The sequence below is a fragment of the Lampris incognitus genome, chromosome 6 (assembly GCF_029633865.1).
Source record: "Lampris incognitus isolate fLamInc1 chromosome 6, fLamInc1.hap2, whole genome shotgun sequence".
NCBI classification, from domain to species: Eukaryota; Metazoa; Chordata; class Actinopteri; order Lampriformes; family Lampridae; genus Lampris; species Lampris incognitus.
Window position 1 is genome coordinate 36,573,914 of NC_079216.1, and position 24,993 is coordinate 36,598,906.

Sequence of the window (24,993 nt, forward strand, 5' to 3'; positions counted from 1 at the left end):
TCCACTGCTTTCACACAGCTAAAACAGACAATGCGATCACCTTCCTCAATATAATGCAGCCACCTCCATTTGTTGAACCAGTTTGCATTGAATGAATGGGAAAACGTCTCTTTTCCAAACTGCTTTCCAGGAAAACTGAAGTTGGTTGGTGTGGAGTGATTGCCTCAACTGAAACCATGTTAACGCTAGCATTTTGTCTTGCTACTGCCGTGACATTAGCTTGAATTAGCGCGGGTCCTGGGCAGATGTGGTGGCCACTTCGGAGGTACTACAGCTGCTGCTGGTAGGCCTAATTGGGTTAGGCTCCAAATCTGCGTCCTCCTCCTCCGCTTGATCCGCCAACTCGAGGCTCAATCTCTGTCTCCCAAAAAAGTCAAATGCGTTTTTGCGCCATTTGGACTGGTGTTCAGACACTTGACCTGACTGAGTCACTGACGGGTGCCGTCATGAGACAATTGCTGCTTGTTGTCATTATGGCTTAGGCCACATATTTTTTACAGTCAAGTTATTAATGTTTCCAATGAATTGACGAATGAATAAAATGAATTTTATTTATATATTTTTTGTTTAAAATATTTATTTTTACCCCCCCCCCACAAATTTTTCTTGGGCTCCATGCCAGGGGGTGCTGCAGCACCCTCAGCACCCTTACTTCCCGTGGCTATGGGCACATGGAGGTCATAATCCATGGAGCCAAAAACATTTCCCCAATCTGAAACAGACTTGAAACAAACTCTTGATGTCCAAGGCTTTTAGACATTATATTTGCGCAATAGCATAAGTCAATATCAGCTCCGGATTTACCATCAGGGCGTCCCTGGTGCCTAGCAGCCCATGATCCCACAGTGCACTTGAATATGTAAAATATTAAGAATAATTGAGTTAGATTTTTTTTTAAAACTGCACTTAAAGCTTCGACACAAAGGGATTCATGGATTTTATAATCCAGGCTTGGTCAATATACACAATGAAGTGTTAAAAATGTGCTAAATGTTACTTTGCCATTGTTTTAGATCTACAATCAGTAAGTCCCAAAACTATCTTTTAATTCCATCATGTCTTAATGTCAAGATCTGCAGACCAAAAAGGTCCCCAACTGAAGTTCTGCAAAATCCCTCCCTCATCCTAACAATGTGCTGGGCAGGTTGGTAGAGAGGAGAGAACCAGGGGTTGGTAAACCAAAGTAGCAGACATGACTTGCTTAGACCAGAGCATAACTTTGAACTGCTCTGGTGGTGTTGTCACTGGCAAGGACTTCTGATTCACATTCTCAGCAAGCAGCCTACCAATAACACCAATTGAAAATGCTGTGCAATGTGCGCATAAAAGTCAATTTTCATGCAGTAGTGGCAGCAACTAAAATAACAGTGGTTAAGTTTAAGTTTTAAGATTAGGCTGTGGTTAAGTTTAGGATTAAGGTTAAATAGTTAAGTTTAGTGTTAAGGCTAGGTGGTGATTATTGAGGCTGCCACTGAGGTGAGTCAGGGAGTGGAGGTCGGGACATACTGGGTTGTATGCTGTTTACTATGTCTCATAAAGGTGGGTTTCACCCTATACAAAAACAGGAAGGGGAGGGGGGTTTGTGACACTAATGCTTTCAGTCATTCACTATAGTGACAGATTGGGCATTTCACTAAGAGGTTGAGGCTGTTTGGGAATAAAGATTGAAAATATTTATGGACTTTTTTGCAATTAAAAAAATCACATATATTGACTTCTTAGATGTCAGGGATGCATTGGAAATGAATTTAAGACAACTGCAGGTGTTCTTTAAATGTGATTGTCAAGTCAAGTCAATTTTATTTGTATAGCCCTATATCACAAATTACAAATTTGCCTCAGTGGGCTTAACAGAAACACAGCATCCTGTCCTTAGACCCTCTCATCAGATAAGAAACAACTCCCTAACAAAACAAAAAAAAATCTTTAACAGGGAGAAAAAATAGGAAGAAACCTCAGGGAGAGCAACAGAGGAGGGCTCTCTCTCCCAAGACGGACAACGTGCAATGGATGTTGTGTTTACACAATTTACAGAATACAACATTGAAACAGGATAAAAAGAATTATAATGGACTTATAAAATGTATGAACAATATGATGCGCAGGATGCCAAGCAGTGTCCAGACGCCACCGGAACAGTCCAGGACCCAAGCCAGGCGACCAGCATCATCATGTAAAAAATAAATAAATATGGATTTATAAGATATATAAAAAGAAAATGTGATGAGGGGAATGTCAGGCAGCACCCAAGTGGCGACCACCATCACCACGGAGTCCTGGGAGGAGAACCGACTGCATGTGCACACAAGGGAGACTCACATGACACCATTCACACACAGAAAAAGTGAAAAGAGAAGACATCATTCAGAGAGAGAGAGAGAGAGAGAGAGAGAGAGAGAGAGAGAGAGAGAGAGAGAGAGAGAGAGAGAGAGAGAGAGAGAGAGAGAGAGAGAGAGAGAGAGAGAGAGAGAGAGAGAGAGAGAGAGAGAGAGAGAGAGAGAGAGAGAGAGAGAAAAAAGACAGTGTGTCTTTTCTCTCTCTCTTTTTTTTCAAATTTTCAAAGATTGTGTGTCCCTCTTCATAGTTCCCACTGATCCGAGTTTGGGAGGGACTTATGATGGAGTGGAGCCCATGTGTCTGCTGTGGAGCATGACCCCGGTCCCAGGAAGTAGACCTGAGCTAAGGTAGACCCACATAGTCAATAGCTGGAAAGAGGATGCTTGTTGAACCGTTTTCAGTAACATCTTCTGTTAAGCCCATGTTTATACTATGAGTGAACTTATAATGTATTATAAACTTTGTTTATAATGTGTATTTAGCTATCTGTAAGTTACAAACCATCCATCCATTTTCTGAACTGCTTATCCTGCTCTCAAGGTCACAGGGATGCTGGAGCCTATCCCAGCAGTCATTGGGCGGCAGGCGGGGAGACACCCTAGACAAGCCACCAGACTATCACACAGGGCTGACATACACACACACACACACACATTCATACCTAGGGACAATTTAGTATGGCCGATTTATCCGACCTGCATGTCTTTGGACTGTGGGAGGAAACCAGAGCACCCAGAGGAAACCCACGGAGACACGGGGAGAACATGCAAACTCCACACAGGACGACCCCCCAAGGTTGGACTATCCCGGGGCTACGTTTAATGGTACAAAATTGAAATAAAATAATAGGCCTTAAGCAACTATGGCATGGGAAATGAATGCAAATATGTACTAATAGTGCGAAATTAACATGTTCTCCCCGTGTCTGTGTGGGTTTCCTCCAGGTGCTCCGGTTTCCTCTCACAGTCCAAAGACACGTAGGTCAGGTGAATCGGCGTACTAAATTGTCCCTATGTGTGTGTGTGTGTGTGTGTGTGTGTGTGTGTGTGTGTGTGTGTGTGTGTGTGTGTGTGTGTGTGTGTGTCTCGGTCCTGTGACGGACTGGCGGCCTGTCCAGGGTGTCTCCCCACCTGTCGCCCAATGACTGCTGGGATAAGCCCCAGCATCCCCGCAACCCTGAGAGCAGGATAAGTGGTTTTGATAATGGATGGATGGAGTAGGCCTTAAATAAGTAGCCTAAATAAGGCATGGAATATAAATGCAAATAGCTCTCAATAAATGTTGTGTCTGGATGAACTGATTCACTTTTCTGTGATTTCCTCACCTGGATTATTGAGCATGCATAAAGACTTAAATGCAAATATGTAGACCTAGAATACAATAACTACTAGTAGGCTACAGATGCACTACTGCAACATTAATACTAAAATAGGCTATAGGCTAAATCTACTATTACTACTGCTTTCAGCTGTTCCTGTTAGGGGTCGCCACAGCAGATCATCCATTTCCATGTCTTTCTGTCCTCTGTGCATCTTCCTCTGTCACACCAGCCACCTGCATGTCCTCTCTGACCACATCCATAAACCTCCTCTTTGGCCTTCCTCTTTTCCTCTTCCATGGCAGCTCCATATAGGCCAAATAAAATATTAAAATAGGCTATGCAGGCAGATTCAATAGTGCACAATTAAATAAAATAATAAAATTACTATTAGATGGACTAGAGCCCCCTGAGGCTAATTTGTAATATTGTTCTATGCAAATAAAATTGACTTGACTTGACTAGAGCAAAATTGGAATAAAAACAAAGTACATAAGCAGATTCAACAGTGCAACATTGGAATAAAGGAGGACTTCCGGTGACGTCGGAATGTAGAAGACGTGTCGGTCTAGCACACACACACACACACACACACAAACACACAAAAGCTCTCCCGTGAGTTTACTTGAAAATAGTACTTTTTCGTAACCCCTGACAATCAAAAATATATCTGTGAACAGAAACTGCTATACATCGTACATACCGAGGTAATGTCGAAATCAAGGAAGTCATCTAAGAGGGGAGACGTCGAAGTTTCGACCACACTACGCGATAGCCCAAGTATGGCTAGTTACACTAGCCTGCCAGAACAGCACAGGGCTAACATCTCTGCCGATTTTAAAGCGGTCTTTGCGGCTCTGGAGGAGACATTGAACAACACCCAGGCTACAGTTACTGAACACGGTCAGCGTGTCGAGGCTCTGGGGTCGGCGGCTGACCTACATGATCAAATCCAAGAGCTGGAGGACCGATGCAAGGTCTTAGCCGATAGCAACGCCAAGCTGATTGCCAAGACAGCGGATTTGGAGAGTCGGAGCCGTAGGAATAATATCCGTATTATTGGACGCCTCGAATCTATCGAGGGGCCTCGACCTACGGACTTCTCAAAACTCCTGGTCGTCCGCGAAGCCTTCAAGAGACGAGGACATCTCCAGTACCGCGGGACGCTCCTGCAGATATTTGAAGACTACACCCTGGAGGTGCTAGAGCAGCATTCAAAGTACCGGGATGTCATGGCCAAACTGTACAACCTGGGTCTCAGACCAGCTCTTCTGTTTCCAGCTCGCCTGCAGATTACGCTGAGAAGCGCAACTAAGCAGAGGTTCTCTTCGGCCGAGGAGGCTGCAGCCTTCGCTGCTAGCCACTAAAAGGCGCTGGTGTCCAACTAGCTTAACCGCTAAACTGGGCTGGGTTTATCAACAGCCATCGTAGTACACTTCGTAAATCGCCTGGTTTGTGTGCTGTATGAAGAGCCCATGGTTTGTTTGTTTGTTTGTTGTTGTTGTTTTTCCCCCGGAGATCGACCCACATCGTATCTACGGCTAGCTTGGGAATTTAGCAGCTAACAAATGGCGGCGGCTTCGCTGGCCATACTTCACAATATAGACGGTGACAAACTTTGCATTTCTATTTGTGATGTGCCACAGTATTAATGGTTTCACAGATGGTGTTCCCCAACGTTTTATGATGCCTTTTGCCTTTTTATGTTATCTGGTCACGCCATGTTCGTTACTGTTTCTGTAGTAGACCAACAGCGCTACCTAGTGGTGGTTAAGCTAGGCTCTCATATACCCCGGATGTTGACTGCTGCGACAGTCGGAGAGTTACAATAAAGAGGACCAGACGTTGGAAATTGGTCTCCGGCTCAAATCACTGTTATGGATATATTAGCAGTATAAGATACATCCAGATAATATAGAGAATATATTACAGTTTCTAATAGAACTAGTTTAATATTGATAGAGCCTCTTGGTAGGTTTACATTATTGGTGGTGTTGTGCAATGTTTTGTATTGCGGTTTGCCATCGGTAAGCTCGGGTTGTGCCCTCAGAGCTCTGTTGGTGCTACATTTTATATGTTAAGTGTGTGTGTGTGTGTGTGTATGCATATGTGTATGTAGGTGTATGTGTATATATGTATGTATTTAGATTATGCATATGTATGCATGCACATATACATCATTTTTATTTATTTTCTTTTTTCCTTTTTTATTGATGATGTTTGTTCTTATTTTATTTTTATTTAACTACTTTTCTATTCTGTCTTGTCCTGCTGTGTCTTGTGTCTAATAGAGCTATATTTGTAGTACTGATAGAGCCTCCTGGTATGTTTACACCACTGGCAATGTTTTCCGACAATTTCTTTTACCACGGGTAAGCCCAAGTTGTGTTCCCGAGGCACTTTGTTATTCTTTTAATTCATTACAATTTTCTTCCCACGGAATTTGCAAATCTATTGTTCATATATATAGCATAACTGTTCACAACTGTTTACATTTGTTAATATAGGGGTTTTAGTAAAGGGATGGGGGTGCTGAGATGGAAGGAAGGATGATAAAGAAAGGGAAGTCTGTGTCAATTCGTTTGGCAGAGAAGGTTTGTATTATGGGAAGCAACGGGACAGGGAGGTGGGAGGGGGCAGAACGGGAGGGTTAGATCTCTCGGGGCTACAAGTCTGGGTTGGGTTGGGAGGACTAGAACGGGGAGGGACGGCCAGGTTAGGGTGGGTGAGAAGACCTCTTTGTTTGTCTACTCTTTAAATGGGAGTTCTTCTTCATCGGACTCATGTACATTATATTGTGTTGTTTCCATGTGTTGTACTTCCTCTGCTCGTTGTTGCTTGCATTCTAGGACCGACCTGACATTCCTAAAGTTATATGCAATGTCATGGCTAGTGTGGCTGGCATACGGACTGGTGGCGAACAGGCAGTGAGCATCATCTTGCTAAACACTGGTGGGTTGAATGCACCTGTGAAACGTGCAAATATTTTTGCACATCTCAAAAGTCTAAATGCGGACATAATGTGTATTCAGGAGACACATTTATGTAACTCTGACCAGCATAAACCAAACAGGCCTTGGATTGGACAGGTGCTGCATTCCAAATTTAATCTGAAAATGAGGGGTACAGCCAAACTAATTAGAAAAAATATACATTTTACTCCTAACACTGTCATCACTGACATAAATGGCCACTATGTCATTGCCTCTGGTATGCTTTATCAGAAACCAGTCGTTTTAGCATCCATTTATGCCCCCAACTGGGACGACGATAGGTTTATGAAATTACTGCTGTCCTCTATCCCAAATTCAAATTCACACTTATTGATACCGGGAGGAGACATGAATTGTGTTATAAACCCAACAGTCGACAGATCCAGCCCAAGACATATTGCATCCTCAAAAATGTCTCAAGACTTTCTCTGCTTTTATGGACCAATCTGATTATGCCGACCCATGGAGATTTCTAAACCCCTCTACTAGAAAATATTCGGTTTTTTTCCCATGCACATCATTCATTCTCTCGTATAGATTATTTCATCGTGGATAAAACACTCATCCCATCTATTGTATTCACCCAATATTCATCAATAACTGTATCAGACCATTCTACTGTGATTCTAGACTTTCACTTGGACCTTAAGCCCAAGGTATTTAGATTCTGGCGTTTTGACCCTCTTTTGTTAGCTGATAAAAACTTTTGCAATTACATCTCTGAGTCAATTACATTCTTTTGTGAGACAAATAAAAATGAAGAGACTCTCACGCCTCTGATATGGGAACGCTCAAAGCCTTTTAGGGGCAACATTATTTCACATACGTCTCATGCAGTGCTTGAATTGGAATCAAAAAGGTGCCAGTACTCTGAATCAGCAACTGCTCGGCACACGTGCTTCTGGCTCTCGTGGGTACCATGTGTTTTTGCCTGGTTTTCCTGGATAAACCTTATACTAGTTACTTAGATAAACCACATCGTAGTTGATCATTTTCAGACACATTTCCCTGTAAAGAATAATAATAATGATGAGTAAAAAAAACTTAAAACCTTATCTTCAAATTTATTTAGTTCATAGTTTTGTACAGGAAACGAGGGTTTGTCTAAATTGATACAATGTACAGTGAGTTAGCAACTATATGTGGTTTTATTGTAGCTACTTGCTTTCTGCTTGCTTGTTTGTTCTGTCTCTCAGGTTGCTTGCCCTTGTCCCAGCTCTGTCATCTCTGATTGAAGTAGCATATCTGCAAATTAGACACAAACAATTAGAACAGAGGTGAGAGAGAGAGATGACCACTTGATTATACAAGTGTCTTGGAATAAAGACATCACAACTTAGATACATTTTAAGAAAACCAGACTGGACAGTCGGCTGACAGAGAGTGCATTCATTTTTGCAGTAAGGATATCATTCATGCTGCTGAAGCCCGTTCAGTTGCTGTAAATTCAAATCAATTGGCATGTCCGTGAATGGCCAGCTATGCTTGCCAATTTTATATGCCGTTTGAAAAACTTTGCAAGTGGTTTCATAATCTGATCTATGCATCGTCTGCACCTGCTTTTGAACTGATTCCCGTGAAGCACATTTAAGTTTGTCAGCAGCTTTTACATGGGCTTGTGATTCTTTGTGTTCTTTGATTTTTTTTCTCAGGCTAGTTTGTTGTTTACACTTGTCACTACCAAAATGAGACACCGCACACTCACCCCATTCAATCGAGAGTTTCAGTCCTTGTCCAGTGTGTATTCCCAAAGATCTGACCTCTTTACATATCCCAGCAGCTAACGACTTTAGCGGGAGAGAAGGCTCTGTGGGAGCCACTGAACTTGGAGCAGGAGGATGGACCAGAGAAGGCTCCCAGTCAGACAAAGTTTCGAACACAGCATTTTCTGTATTTGCATGTCAATACACGCGGTAAAACGTTGAATTCTGGGTAGAGAAGTCTTTATATTATATAATATAATTAGCTTGAATTTCACAGGCTCTTCTTAGGAACTACATAGATGGTGTTTGAGATGGGATTACTGACGCACTCTGTAGAAGTCCATTAAAACACACAGGCACTACAATATGCGTACCTGGGTGCATCATGAGGTGGCGGTACGAAGTAAGAAGTACCGGTACGCAGACGGGTAAAAATCAGAAGTCCCGGTACTGCGTACTGGTGAGTACCGGCCCGATTCAAGCACTGGTCGCATGCCAATAAACTTCGTAGAGCACGCCAAAAGGAACTAGAAGAGTCTATTGCCAACATAGACAACCAGCTCACAACTAAACAATCACCCAATCTATATAAAGAAAGGATGGGACTCAAAATGGAGCTCGATCTTCTAACAAGAGAGGCAGAAAGTATCTTACTTGCGCTCTCGGGGGACCATGTATGAACAGGCAGACAAGTCTGGTTGCTTATTGGCCCACCAACTGAAGGCCAAGATGGCATCAAATCAAATCACCCAGATTAGACATGATTCAGGCTCCCTTACTTCTAACCCAGATGAGATTAATAATATCTTTAAAACATTCTACTCCCAGCTTTACACATCAGAATCTACCAAGGATGAAGCTCAACTGCTTAACTCTTTTGAGAATTTACACAAGCCCAAGATTTCTACCAGCAATCGCCAAATGCTTGACACCCCTTAACGCTTTCTGAAATCAAAGAAGCAATTGACCTTTCGCAAAGTACCGCCCCAGAACGGTGCTTGTCCAATCCTACCTTAGCAACGGTCCGTCAAGCTTTCAAACACACAACAAAATGCTGAAACAGTGTGCCTATGGGATCTGCAAATCGGATACTAGATATCTGAAAAGTTTGGAGGGGGTGTAATTTTCTTTCCCTTCCTGAAACCCAGAACGCAAGAAGCACAATGTCTGCAATAGATTTTGTAGTATAGCAGACCCCATGGCCAGCTTAATCCATCCAAAATCAACAAAAATACCTGTCTGCCCCAAGCTAAGTTTGCTACTAGCTATTATCGATAGCTAATACAGCTAACGTATTATTACTGTTACTTTTACCCACACAATGTGCTGTTTTCTTCCTTCATGTTTTGGTGTTTTCCGGCTACTTCCTGGATAGTTCTGAAATGCTTGATGGGCATAGCAACAGTAACTAAGGGGGGCGGGACTTTGCGAAAGGTCACTTAAGTCAATGCATAGCGGCAAGTCCCTTGGCCCTGATGGGTACCCGGTGGAATTTTATAAAAGTTTTCAGATCAGTTAGCCCCATTATTACTTGAAATGTTTAATCAGCCTCACCACCAGGCCTCGCTGACGCCTACCCTTATGCAGGCCTCTATTGCTCTAATTTTTAAGAAAGGCAAGGATCCATTGAACTGTGCATCGTATCGTCCAATCTTACTTTTATCTGTGGATGTGAAAATACTAGCTAAAGTATTTGCTCGGCGATTAGAATATGTTGCGCCTTCAATCATTTCAGAAGATCAGACGGGATTCATAAAGGGGAGGCACTCTTTCACAAAAGTACGAAGACTTCTCAGCATCATTCACACTCCACCCTCTACTGAACCAGAGGTGATCATATCTCTTGACGCTGACAAAGCCTTTGACAGGGTGGAGTGGGCGTATTTGTTCGCGATGCTACAACAATTCAGCTTCAGTGAAGGCCTTGTTTCATGGATTCAATTACTTTACTCTTCCCCTCACGCATCGGTATGTACAAATACCTAACGCTCTGAACCCTTCCCCCTCTTCCGTGGGACGCGCCAGGGATGTCCATTGTCACCTCTCTTGTTCGCGATTGCTATCGAGCCACTGTCGATTGCTCTAAAGGCAGAGAGCGGGCTTAAGGGTATTCAGAGGTGGGGTACAGAACATAGAGTTTGGCTATATGCTGATGACCTGCTTTTAGTATATGTGCTTGACCCCTTGTCTAGTATCCCTCATCTTCTTTCAGTCTTGGAATCTTTTGGTGTGCTCTCGGGTTATGAATTAAATACCCAAAAAGCATATACCAAGTCCAGTTGCACTTGATTCAACTTGATTCAACTCCTTTGGATAACCATGACCTGGATGAATGAGAACATTCACAGACCAAAAAGCATATGTTTCCCTATCAATCAATTTGATGCAGACTTACCAATGTCATCAATACCTTTCAAACTATAACTCAGGATTTGAATATTTGGGCATAGTTATTACTAGATCCATTCGTTCACTACAGGAACAAAACCTTATGGCACTAATGGCAACAGTAAAATCTGACCTACAGAGGTAGAGTCATCTACCACTTTCTTTAGCGGGAAGGGTACAGATTATCAAAATTAACATTTTGTCTAGGTACTTATGTGTTATCCAATGTCGCCCTATCTTTTTGCCTAGATCGTTTTTCAACTCTCTTGATGCCATTATGTCCTCGTTTATCTGGGCTGGTAAGCATGCGAGAATTGGTAGAACCTTGCTACAGAGTGACAAGTCGTTGGGTGGGCTTGGCTTACCCAACTTCCTTGGCTACTACTGGGCCACCAATGCACACAAGGTCATGCTCTGGTTTGTTTCACCTCAGAGTAGCTGGTATCAGACTGAGGCTGACTCGTGCTCCTCATCGTCACCCCAAGCCTTGGCATGCAGCACCCTGCCCCTTTCCCCCTCACAGTACACATCTAACCCCATTGTTATCAGCACTCTGAGAATCTGGGCACAGATTAGGCATCACTTTGGGTGGCGCACTCTCCCCCAGGTGACCCCTATTTGCAATAATCATTTATTTTTTGCTAGCTGGAATTGACCCTAGATTTACCTCTCTAAAGAGGAAAGGGATCCACCGCTTGGAAAACTTGTACATAGACAGCCTGTTTGCCAGCTTTGATCAATGGCATGCAGTTTTCGATTTAGGCAGCTCTGATTTTTTTAGATATTTTCAGCTACGGGATTTTGCTAGAACCCACTCCCCCCAGCTCCCCAGTTATACTTAGAGCCAGATCCTTACCCAAGGGCCATGTCTCCTACTTGTAGGGCCTCTTATCCCCAGTGGATGAGTCTATCATTAACAAGGTCAGAACCGGTTGGGAGAATGAATTGCAGATTACCTTCTCTGATAATTTCTGGGAAGAAACCCTAAGAGCAGTCAACTCATCCTTCAGCTGTGCTAGGCTTAGCCTTATACAGTTCAAGGTATTTAATAGACTCCATTATAGTGAGGCTAAACTTTCCAGATTTTACCCAGATAGACTAGATGACATATGTAATAGATGCACACAAGCCCCCTGTGATCTGACCCATATGTTCTGGTCGTGCCCTAAATTTAGTCAATTCTGGCAATCCTTTTTTGATGCACTATCAGAAATGCTAAAAATCAAAATCCCTCCCTCCCCTCATGCAGCTATTTTTGGTAGACCTCCAGACGAAATCACTACAACAACCATCTAAACCAACGTTATCATGTTTACCTCCTTGATCGCCCGTAGGAAAATTCTCCTTTTATGGAAGTCCACCCTGCCACCTTCATTTAAATCCTGGCTGTTCAATATTCTGTCTCTCCTAAAACTGGAGAAAATTAAATTTACACTGAGAGATTCTTCTGAGAGTTTCCTCTCACTGAAGACCATTGATCAATTATGTTGACCAGCCTCCCCCTGGCAGGTTGTCGCAGTAATGGTATGCCTCGTGTCTGCCTGCATGGGCTGCAGATTTCGCTGTCTGTCTGCCACATGGCCCCCATATAAGATTCCAGTATACGAAGGGGTATACGAAGGCTCTGCGTGTGCAGTAGAGCACATGTTGTGTCTTCCCAAGCTTCGGATCTTCAATAGTCCAGCATAACAGCCTGAATGTCAGCAACTACCAACTCTTCTTTTCTAGTGTTTGTTTATACATCTGTATTATTATGGTTTTTACTTTTTGTTTGCTCGCTCATGTCACTGTGTATGTGAGTGCTCGATTTGACTTCATGCTTTACGCTCTGTTTCAGTCCCATCAAGGGGGACTGTGGGGCGGGAATCATAGTTGGTTCATAGGGACCCTGGTTTGAGGGAAAGCGGGTTTGAAATTGTAAAAAAGAAAATACCTGTTCTTTTGTGGTTGTGCTGTTGTGCTACATCCTTGTCCTAATAAAATATTGTAATAAAAAAAAGAAGAGGGACTTTCTCATTGTATGACTGATCCAGGCTCACTAATACTAGAACAGACACACGTTTGCTTGTACCACAAGCGTGTTGGGGGAACTGAAGCTCCACTTCAATGTACCCTAAATAGGGAACTTGTTGTCCCGCTGCTCCTTCAATGTCAAGTACTTTCCCAATTGTGCACAGCTGTCTATGGGATAGATGTTGGAAATAAAATGACTGAGATACAAAAATGACCGGTGACCCAGAATCTGTTAAACAGTGACAATGAACTCCATCCATCCAAGCTTCATCCTCAGAGAGTTTTCCACACCACTGGGGATTTGAATGATTTCGGCTTGCAATTGTGAGAGCTCATACATACAGTGGCCAGAGCGGGTGGAACGAATTTGGCTCTGAGCTACCACTTGTTCCATAGCAGGAGCTCCTACATGTTTAAAGGTAGACTTGACTGTGGGGCCACCTGTTGGCTCTGTCTACTGTTGTACCTCTCACACAATTTCCTTTGCACCAAAACAGCATTAGATTGGTTAGTGCATTGTGGCAGCAAGTGAGAGTCCTTCCCACGATTGTAACAGAATTTCCTGACTTTTGTGCATTGTCCTGTAGACAACACAGGACCTGGGAAAGTCATGTTAGTGTTCTTAGATTCGTTTGAGGGTTTCTGCCCATCTTTTATATTTATGTGTCACTGCATAGTTTGTGAAGAAGTATTTCTCCTGAGCTCAGCTTCTACTTGTCTGATTCTTTCTTCTAGTTGTTCTCTAGTGGTAGCAACTGGGACCTTTGTGACATTACTGCTTGTCACCTCAGGCTCATCAATAGACATAAGGGTTTTGGTATGAACTTTGGTTGATGTGACATGCGTATGTCACTTTCTTCTTGCTTCCTTTAACTGACTTTCTTTCTCAAAAGTTCGGATTTTAAGGAGCAACTCTGAGAAGGTGGGTGCTATTTTAAAGGGATTGCTGAGCAGCACTCTAAGATACAATGTAGTTGTCAAACTATCATCCCAGCAGCCTCTAAGGAACTGCTTAAATAACAGACTCAGAATCTTGTTTATACATGCCATTCCTCTCTATGACATCCTGTATTAGTGTCTGCAGACGCAAATAATCAGAAACTCTCTCGCCATTATCTTGGTATGTCTCCAAGAATTGGACGTACAGTTCCTCCCCTCCTGTGACATTACCATAAGCATTGTCCATTTCCTGTAGGTACACATGTGGGGGCGCTTGAGGACCAATGCCAAGGGCCACATTCAAAGCAAGGGTAAGTAAGCTGACAAGTTCCACACAACACTACAGCCCCTCAGAGAGAGTACTGTCATTTAGCACTTGTTAAGCATGAAGTCGCCATACATTGTAGTCTACTTCAGAGGGCGGTTTTGGGAAATTGCCTGAAAATGGGCGTGGTTCTTTGACAGTGGAAGTATATGGTTGCGAATCACATTTCACAATGTGTTTGACAACAACACGTTGAACATCTGCAGGTAGAGGGATGACGAGGGAGGAATAACCTTTAGGGGGCTGTGTGTGGCCTAAGACATGGGCAGCATTACTGGTAGCCTCAGCTAAAGAGTCAGAGGATTGCTGTGGTTTAAGGTGATGGGCAGGAGTTGATGTTACAAGGCTCCAGTTACTTTCCAATTTTTCACATATATAACTTGCTGCACTCTGGCTCAAGGTAGTGGGGTTGACCTTTTTGGCGATGGTCAACTCAGCAATCTGCTCTTTAAAATCAGTTATCATATCATCAATTACACAAGCAAGGGGCACTAGTTTATCACTAGGTGATGCCTCATCTACACTACCTATGCAGTATTCTACCAGAACAACTTCCCAATAAGAACCATCATAATTAGGGCACTCCCCTTCCACAAGCATTGGGGTGAGAGTCTCACTAAACTGACACAAGATGGTATTGGAAAGGCCATCAAGGCTTTGAATCCTCACTATATCACCTGTTGAAGCAAATGTTTCCTTCACATTATTCAGACGAACATCTGCCCTGACTCCTTTGATCACAACTGTACATTCTGGGTCAAACCCATGCCTTTCACAAAATTCCATTCTGTCTGCCTATTTTAACAAAATCCTCACAATGGAAATAAATAGAGGAAAGACAGAAATTTAATGAAAGAAAGGTGAGATATGTTCCAAGTCCCTGTTCGGGTGCCAATTTTTTCCTTATTCAGTATGTAACCAAGTGTCTATTTCTCCCTGTTTAAATAGAAATAAATCAAGATGAGACCATATTTAAATTGTACTGTAACAAGAAATTTGTTCCAGGGTCTGGTAGTAGTATGCTACGTAAGTCCAAATAATTACCTAATGGACTGGAACGTATCCTCCCTCAAATAAATGTCAATCCTTTGTTTTAAGTAAACACACAAACATAAAATAAAATAAATTATCTTCTGCTGTAATTTGTAAGTTATGACTTATAAATGAAAGAGAATGAATGACATGAATGAATTACAATATAACAATCATGAATGAATGACAATACAGATAGTGTAGCTATTAAGAAAATTAAATAAATCAAATTCTTGTTTACTATCTTTTTCCTTTCAGTGTTAATCAAAAGTGAAATTTTTACTATTGTAAACCAATGAGCAGTTAAACCTCCTAGAAAGGAATGTCTTTATCCTTGATTTGATGCTCCTTGATCCGTGCAAAAACACTCCCAATAGACAGTTGAAACAAAACAAAATTGGGTACCCCGAAAAAATATTATAGCACTCAATATCAAAGAAATATGTTCTCTGATACTCATGTGACCCAAGAACAGAAGCAGGTGATGGTGGCCAACTCGTCTTAATTGTCCAAGGACAATGATGTCTCCCGACCCATCCATCAGCTAGCAAGAAAACATGGCAGAGAGTGGTGATTTGAAAATAAGAAAGGCTAGAGACTGGCAACACTTGGCTAAGTCTTCTCGCTTCTTCTCTAATTTAGTCAAGTGAACCCGCAAACTCTCTTGCTATGAGATCCCCACTCTACAGCGATAAAGCTGTATAGGTATACTGTCTCTAAAAGAGACAGTATACCTATTAACACTGAATCAACTGACTAAGTAACTGCTGGGTTACATTATCGTAGCTTTTTTTTTGTTTTTTGTGATTGAGCTAAAACTCATTTTAATGCAAATATGTGCAATTTTAGGGGAATTCAGGGAGCGGCAGGTCTGTAGCTATCCCCCCCCCCAAAAAAAAGTTATTAAACTTTGAAAATCCAAAACAGTCATAACGATTGTCTTGGTCGTTCTGAGGTAAATAACTCTTACAGAAAATATCGGTAATAAAAATAACAGATAAATGTATCGGTTTAAAATGATTTAATTGTTTTCCATTTTAAAAAAGTGTCTTCTGCTTAAAAAACAGCAGTCAGTCCCATCTCAGAATGGCATCCATGGAAACACTGTCTCCTAATCACAAATTACACTGTTGAATTTCATAATTGATCAATCGGAATCGAGTAAAAGTAAACTACTAAAAAGGGACAAATTAAAATTCATGGACGATTACTGACTGTGGCATGGAACTTGTGGGTGAGTGAGTGATTCGTGCAGCCAGAGACCATCAGCTCTGGGCAGAGAGAGCATTACTGAGTTGAAACAAGTGCCAAAGTGGTTGCTGTTCTCACAGGGCTAGGTTAATACAGCAATTAATTACAGTTAATATGTAAGAGTTGCACAATAGTGACAAGTTGTCTTGCCTTGTCGTGTTCACAGTTCACACTAGCTAACTGGAGGGGTGATTCTGTGAACAAGTCGTCACACCCGACTCAGTAAAAAGAGTATAGTTTGTTTTGAACAATTTGTTAATGATTTGCACATCACTGCTCGGCACAACTAGATGCATTTAAACTGGTGATGGAAACACAAATCAACCAAAAGCGCTAATGGAAAAACCTCATATGTATTATTGTCACACCAGTTTTCCCTCAAAGAAGGTTGACTCAGTTCATCTGGATACAACATTTATTGACAGATACGTTTCATCACCTCATCTAAGTAACATCGTCAGTCTCAACTGACTGCAGGTATCCTCACCCTTATAAACAATACAGTACTGCAATGTTTTCCCTGTTAATTAAAGCCCTCTCTTCAGCCACTCCCTTGTTGTTTTCACAGCTCTTTTGCCACAATTGCTATGCCACGTTCATAGTTTTCTTGCCTTGCAAATATTTTTACTTTGTAGTTTGAGCAGCATCTTTAAGACCTTCTCCCCCTTTGTTTATTCTTTTTTCAAAGTTTAGATATTCTTAGTTGTTTTGTATATTACCTTTTCTTTGTACCTGATTTTGTTTCTCAAGTCAAGTAAGATTGTACTTGAAGTGGGGGGAAAAAAACAAGTTCCAGTACTCCCGTTATTCACATGATGGCTTGTAAATTGGCCGGTATCAGCAAGTCAGATTTGGTCGAACATTTGACAGTTTGCCGAAATATTGACCATTAATCATAGTTTGTCTCCACAGCAGAGGTTGGAATTATATAAGATGAAGATTATGGCTCAGAAATAAACAATGACAATGTTACACAATCTTACTTTGTCATCCTATTTTGTTGTTAAATCACACTGAATCATGGTTCGGTCATATCGTGGACCCCACATGTGAAATCTATACATCATCCCATCCCTTGTTGATTCTTTTGTGGAAATTGGATGTTGCAGCAACATCGAAACAAGTACAGAAAAGAAGAAAGAACTGAAGGTGACACATCACTACTAGAGCAATACACAAAGACCAAGATACACCATTGTAAATAACACTGAAGATGCGCTCTGATCAAATTCACAAGTTAAGCTGGCTCTTCCAGTAAGGCACCCATTTTGGGCAGATAGTCAAACATCCACCCATCCACCCATTATTTATGCCCACTTAATCCAATTCAGGTTTGGAGGGGGCTGGAGTATATCCCAGCAGGCACTGGGTGGAGGCCAGAAAGACACCCTGAACAGGTCACCAGTCCCTAACAGGGCCAACATACACACCATTCACACCTATGGCCAATTTAGAAATTCCTCTAACTTAATGTGCATGTCTTTGGAATATTGGAGGAAACTGAAGTACCCTGAAGACACCCATGCAAAAAAGTAGGAGAAGATGCAAACTTCACAGAGATGGGCTGGAATTTAACCCAGGACCCTTTTATTGTGAAGTGATTGTGCTAACCACTAGGGCTAAGGCCACACTACAAATTAAAGCACTGTAAAGCACCACTTCAATCCATCCATCCATCCATTATCCAAACCGCTTATCCTACTCACAGCCACAGGGATGCTGGAGCCATCCCAGCAGCCATTGGGCGGCAGGCAGGGAGACACCCTGGCAGTCCACCACAGGGCTGACACACAAACAAATTCACACCTAGGGACAATTTTGTATGGCTGATTCACCTGACCTACATGTCTTTGGACTGTGAGAGGAAACAGGAACACCCAGAGCAAACCCACGCAGACATGGGGAGAACATGCAAACTCTACACAGAGGCACACCTGGGGCAACCCCCAGGGTTGGACTATGCCGGGGCTCGAACCCACGACCTTCTTGCTATGAGGCAACTGTGCTAACCACTGTACCACTGTGCCACCTGCCTTGATTACAGATTAATCAAAATTTTAACGTCAATCACCACTTCAATTCAGCTTCCATATCAACAGACGTGCCTGCACATACCAGGCACCTGCAAAATGCAAAGTCTGGAGTGCATGATCTGGATTTTCCATTCCCCCTCCGGTGACCATAGTGTAAGTCACCATGCCACCAGTACTCAAAAGATTAGAAGCAAATATACCCTGGGCTATACTCTGGGCTATTTTTGTGCAACAATAATGGTACACAGATGTTGATTTATTCACACATTATTTAATGTCAATGTCTCCAGGCACATTACCTGTATACTTCTCTGTTGGCTTTGTGAAATAACAATGTTTGTTAGAATCAGACCTTTGGCTTTCTGTATTTAAAATGTACCAGCATATTCTGAGATTCCTACCTTTAGCTTCTTATGATGAAAGTTTTGGAAGCACATGAAGTCATAAGTCCTGAGCAGCTTGTGGGTACTGTTCCTTCAGACTGCGTTCACCCTGCTGAAGCAGCACCCCCAAGTGTGTGAGGACAGGATAGCCCTGCTGGGCTTCTCCTTCGGGACCTCTGTTGCTCTGAGAATGACTGTGAACTCCACTGTGAGTAAGGTATGGAACGATTCATAGAGATTTAGATTGATACAATTTAATTGTTTGCATGTGTGTGTGTGTGTGTGTGTGTGTGTGTGTGTGTGTGTGTGTGTGTGTGTGTGTGTACACACACACACACACACACACACACACACACACACACACACACACACACACACACACACACAAATGTGGGGAGGCTTGGCCACAGCACATTGCTAAAGGGCTGTTCAACATCCTGCTAGGATATACCTAAGCAACCCTCTGGTTGAATGGCCACATCTCCTTTTATCATAGTGGGTCCCAATTTAGCCTTAATCATACCATTTGTAGCTAACACTATTGTTTGTAAGCCGTGCAAATAGTAAAGTAGTAGTTGTAATAGTATTAGTAGTAGCAGAACTGGTACTAGTAGTAATAACAGTAGTAGCAGTGGTAATTGTAAAAGCAATAACAGCTGTAGTAGTCAAGTCAAGTCAAGTAGGTTTTTATTTGTCCCCAGAGGGGCAATTATTGTGTAGCAGTGGCAACATTCAAACACACAAACACTCCACAGAACACATAAGGCAAATAAATACAAATAAATACAACATGTAGTTAGGAGAACAAAGCCAACAAAAACCAGTGCAACAGTGAACAGTGTTAACAGTGTTTATCAAGCTGGAGCTGGTATTACCTCTTACTATAGGAGTTTAGCAGTGAAATGGCTGAGGGAATGAAGGAGTGTTTGTATCTATTGGTTTTGACTACTGGGTATCTGAAGCGGGAACCAGAGAGCAAGGTCTGAAACTCTAGGTGCAGGGGGTGGGTGCTGTCAAACTGGATGGATTCTGCTTTCCTTAACATGTTTGTTGTATAAATCAGACTTTTCTTTTGAGTACCTGTGATGCTACTGCAGATCTTGATCACCTTCGTTAGTGCATTTTTCAGTTTAAGGTTGAGAGAGGCATACCAACCGATATAAGAAGAAGTAATAACCGACTCAATGAAAGATCTGTAGTAATAGTAGTAGTAGTAATGGTAGCAGTATTCTTCTGCTACTTTAACCACAACATGTACAGCCATGCTCCAGAAGTCTTAGTGTTAGAAAGTGTAGCCAAGACACAACCCTACAAACAAGTGCATGTTCCGGTCCATATACTTCAAAACAAAGTATATACACTGGCCTAACTACATAAAACTACAAGCAAAAACTACAAGCTAACACCAGCAAGACTGCTCAGTCACTTAACAGCTCCCACTGGAGTGTAGTGGTTATAGGGGTACATAATTCCCCTTATTGAGCTAGTAGGAACGTTGGTTTACAGCTGCTGTTTTCTCGGTTCGGGTTTACAGGGATACACTTCCGCTGCGCGGGTTTTTGTCGTTGTTGTTATGGTGAAGGAATAAATGGTGCACGTTGTGTAGCCGAAAGAGAAAGTTGTCACGACTCCTGCTTGAGCTCCTCTACAGGGGCACAGTAAGCTCATAGACGATAAGCCCATACCAGCTCCAGTATAGAGCTAACTGATTTTAACTCACTGCACCCCTGAACAATGGCATGGACAATCCAAAATACATTAAAAAACTAATGTTTTTCTATCCCACTCAGTACTACTATTGGTGGTATGTTCTTTCAGTACCGTGCCCAATGTTTAACTTTCACGTACTACATGGCACACACTGTCTGAATACACATGGTGATGGAATGCCTAAAGCTACAGGCCTGAATCCTGACACTAAAGAGGATACTGGTAATTCCATTGGCATTTGATTACACCAAAAGCCAGAGAGTCATTTGAAATGGAAGAGCGTAGCCGGTGCGGTAGCATCTTTTCCCACTGCCAAGAAAAAAACATGGCTGAACCTGGGTTTTGGATATCGATGTTGTAGCGTCTGTTTATAAAAGTCTTCTGCAAGCTCAGTCTGCCTTATCTGCTGGTTAGCTCCAATAACTTCACTTTTTCTTCACAATCATCATTTCCTCTCTAGTTCTTCTGCATTTGGATGCGGCGTTGAATACATAAAATACTATTCATATTATTTTTGCAGGAAGCTCCTCTCCGACAGTAACCATTAAAATTGGCAACTGCAAAAGTGTTGATGGCTTGATTATTCATGGATCTGTTGTTTTAAGCGATAGGAAGACTCAAGAAGACATCTGTCTGCATATGAACCCTCAGAATTGTAGCTTCAATCATGAACACATATTGATATTTACTGTCAAATGTCTGTTGTGCATACTGCATTCTCCTTCTGCACCAACGGTTAGGTCCATTCATTCTTATCAGTACGCACTTAATGCATTTGCTATAACAGTGCCAGCAAATGGAGAGATTGTAATCTGTAACCTACTACTACTACTATTTTTGGCTGCTCCTGTTAGGGGTCGCCACAACGGATCGTCCGTTTCCATTTCTTCCTGTCTTCTGCATCTTCCTCTGTCACACCAGCCACGTGCATGTCTTCCCTCACCACATCCATAAACCTCTTTGGCCTTCCTCTTTTCCTCTTCCCTGGCAGCTCCATATTGAGCATTCTTCTCCCAATATACCCAGCATCTCTCCTCCACACATGTCCAAGCCATCTCAATCTTGCCTCTCTTGCTTTGTCTCCAATCCATCCAACTTGAGCGGTCCCTCTAATATACTCATTCCTAATCATGTCCTTCTTCGTCACTCCCAGTGAAAATCTTAGCATCTTCAACTCTGCCACCTCCAGCTCCTCCTCCTGTCTTTCTTTTCATCAGTGCCACTGTCTCCAAACCATATAACATAGCTGGTCTCACAACCATCTTGTAAACCTTCCCTTGAACTCTTGCTGGTACCCTTCTGTCACAAATCACTCCTGACACTCTTCTCCACCCTGCCTGCACTCTCTTCTTCACCTCTCTCCTGCACTCCCCGTTACTTTGGACAGTTGACCCCAAGTATTTAAACTCATATGCCTTTGTCACCTCCACTCCTTGCATCCTGACCATTCCACTGTCCTCCCTCTCATTCAAGCATAGGTATTCCGTCTTGCTCCTACTGACTTTCATTCCTCTTTTCTCCAGTGCATACCTCCACCTCTCCAGGCTCTCCTCAACCTGCTCCCTACTCTCGCTACAGATCACAATGTCATCCGCGAACATCATCATCCACGGAGACTCCTGCCTGATCTTGTCCGTCAACCTGTCCATCACCATTGCAAATAAGAAAGGGCTCAGAGCCAATCCTTGATGTAATCCCACCTCCACCTTGAACCCATCTGTCATTCCAACCACACACCTCACCATTGTCACATTTCCCTCATACATATCCTACACCACTCCTACATACTTCTTTTTTTTGTAATCTGTAACCTAATAATGAATAAATTAGAAGTGCCTCCTGATTAAGTGCTCTATAGCTCTCCAACAACTGTATGCTGACACTGAATTCATGCAAACATGTGAATGACAGCAGAATGGCTGATAGTATTATGTGGAAAATGGGTGTAAAACACTGAATCCCTAAAAGCTCCAGGATTGCTGCTCTTCAGATGACCCTGAACTATGAACAGATTTTTCAAATGTGCATTATTTGTGGTCCTAGACTGCTAAAAATGAAGACAGTTTGACAAGGAGGAGCAGATGATCTGGCATGATTTGCTCTTACCTATTCCAACTGACCCTACAATGAAAGTGGATGTGAGTAATATCATAGAATTTGTCTCATTTGTGTTACTACTGCTTAGTTTTGGAATTTTCACCAAAACAAAAAGAATTCATCTCTGTCTTAATTTCATTGACTTGATCATACTACGCAACTATGGAACTACTTGCAACTCTGTCATTTAGAAAACTCAATTCTATTAGGTTTGCATATATAAACCAGATTAAAGTGAATGGAGCATGTGTAGTTTGGGTGGAGTGGAATATCATTTACCGTTTCCTGAAATGGTTGCCTGATGTAATGTTTAATGCAAGTTCACTTATCCTATTTAGCATGCGAGTGATTCAGACAAGTCCTGTTTACTTGTGTTTTTATACATAAGGGATTTGTAGAATTACCAAATTCAGCACTGAAAGTCAGTGCATTAAGTACATACACTTCAGTAGTCAAGGTCCCCGAGGTGAAACCATTTCTTTTAGCATTAACTATAAGCTTGAGCTTATCCCAACAAGTTCTAAATATATCCCAGTGGGTTTGTTTTAGATCACTGAACCATGTTTCGAGGGCTGGTCTCATTCTGCTATGTCAGATCCACCATGTCAGCCTTCCTTCAGTTGTAACATGAAGGTCTCCTGCCTTAATTTGTTACATTTGTCATCACCTCACCAGGTTTATCCGCTTTGCGGTCCTGTTTTACTGGTTGTTGGTGAGGACGATCAGACCTGGCCTGCCGTAGAATCTGCCAAGGATGTGGGTTCTCTGCTTGTCTGTGCTTTGATCTTGTGTGAATAAAATCTAAACTCAGTGATAGTGTCGGTGTTTAAGGCCTGCTGTGATAGGGAGAGTAATCTCCTCTCCTCTCTGTGATCCAGATGGAAGAGATGATGCAGAGAGCAGGCAACAGACACCTGCTGACCATCCTGTCTTACCCCAAAACAGGTCACCTGATTGAGCATCCTTACAGCCCACACACCCGCTCAAGCAGCTTCTCTGTGGGTAGCTCAGGAGAGAGGTGTAAGTTAACTTCGATGTGTGCGTTTTTGTAAAGCACATTTGTGCATGTGTGTTTGTGTGTCTGTCGGTCTGCCTATCTGCCTGTTGTGATATATGATACTATAGGTTAAATGCAGATAGAGGCCAGCTCAAATAACTAGCACAATTCTGCTTTTTGCATTAAACTGTTGGGATGACGGAGAGGACGGTTTTAATAATTGAAAACATCCTCAAACTATGTCATGCGTCCCAAATATATTTGAAGTTGACGTCAATGACAATGATTAAATGTAAGGCAGCGTTCAGGTGGCATGGCGGTCTATTCCGTTGCCTACCAACATGAGGATTTCTGGTATGAATCCCCGTGTTACCTCCGGCTTGGTCGGGCGTCCCTACAGACACAACTGGCCGTGTCTGTGGGTGGGAAGCAGGATGTGGGTATGTGTCCTGGTCGCTGCACTAATGTCTCCTCTGGTTGGTCAGGGTGCCTGTTCGGGGGGGAGGGGGGAACTGGAGGGAATAGTGTGATCCTCCCACGTGCTACGTCCCCCTGGCGAAACTCCTCACCGTCAGGTGAAAAGAAGTGGCTGGTGACTCCACATGGATCGGAGGAGCTATGTGGTAGTCTGCAGCCCTGCGCGGATCGGCAGAGGGTGTGGAGCAGCAACCAGGACGGCTTGGAAGAGTGGGGTAATTGGCCAAGTGGGAGAAAAGAGGGGAAAAAATGTAAGGTAAACAACAGTTGTGGTTCTGTGGGATGGAGAGACAGCGCCTCATTGTCATGCACAGGAAGATACCTGGAAGAAGATACTGGACTTCATGAATGAGCATTTGTACGGTGGTACAAACCCAGCTGCAACCTTACCATCTCATCTCTTGTACTGCTCTTTCTACATGTTGTGCTTCCTACGCGTTAACATAGATTAAACAGCCAGCCAAACTCCCTTTCAAGAGCCAGGAAAATGAGCCTTCTTGCTCCTTTAATGAATTCCAATTGTAGCAGTCAAGTTGACAACATTGAATCGGAGTGAAAAGCCATTGCTTTCTGAAGGATTAACATGACAGACTGAGATAGATAGAAGTAACATGAATTTGCGTGACAATAGTGACCATGCTTGGTTTGTTTATATTCTAAACTTCCTGTGGTGTTACCTCTTTATGCTTCCCTTATCTCTGTGGGCATCAGAACAAAGTCCCACTCAAACGCTGACACATATCAAATAGTGCTTAAAGTGATGTGAACATACAAACACTTCAAGTTTAAAGTTACTTAAGAACACATAAATCACATTATGGGCAGAACATCTCTGTTCTCAAAAATAAAATCTTATTTCGGAGTCAGTTTTACTTTCCAAATCTCTTTTATTTGCCAGTTAAGACTTCACATATTTCACAGCAGGAATTTCACATGGCATGCATCCCTGGGACACATCGATAAAGGCCCAGAGGCACTGACAGGCTCACAGTAACAA

General features: G+C 42.5%; 1 pseudogene; it reads left to right on the plus strand.

The window, feature by feature from the left end:
* Positions 1-24,745, plus strand: part of LOC130114521 (peroxisomal succinyl-coenzyme A thioesterase-like) — a 40,101-nt pseudogene extending 15,356 nt beyond the window's left edge.
* The last annotated feature ends 248 nt before the right edge of the window (positions 24,746-24,993 follow it).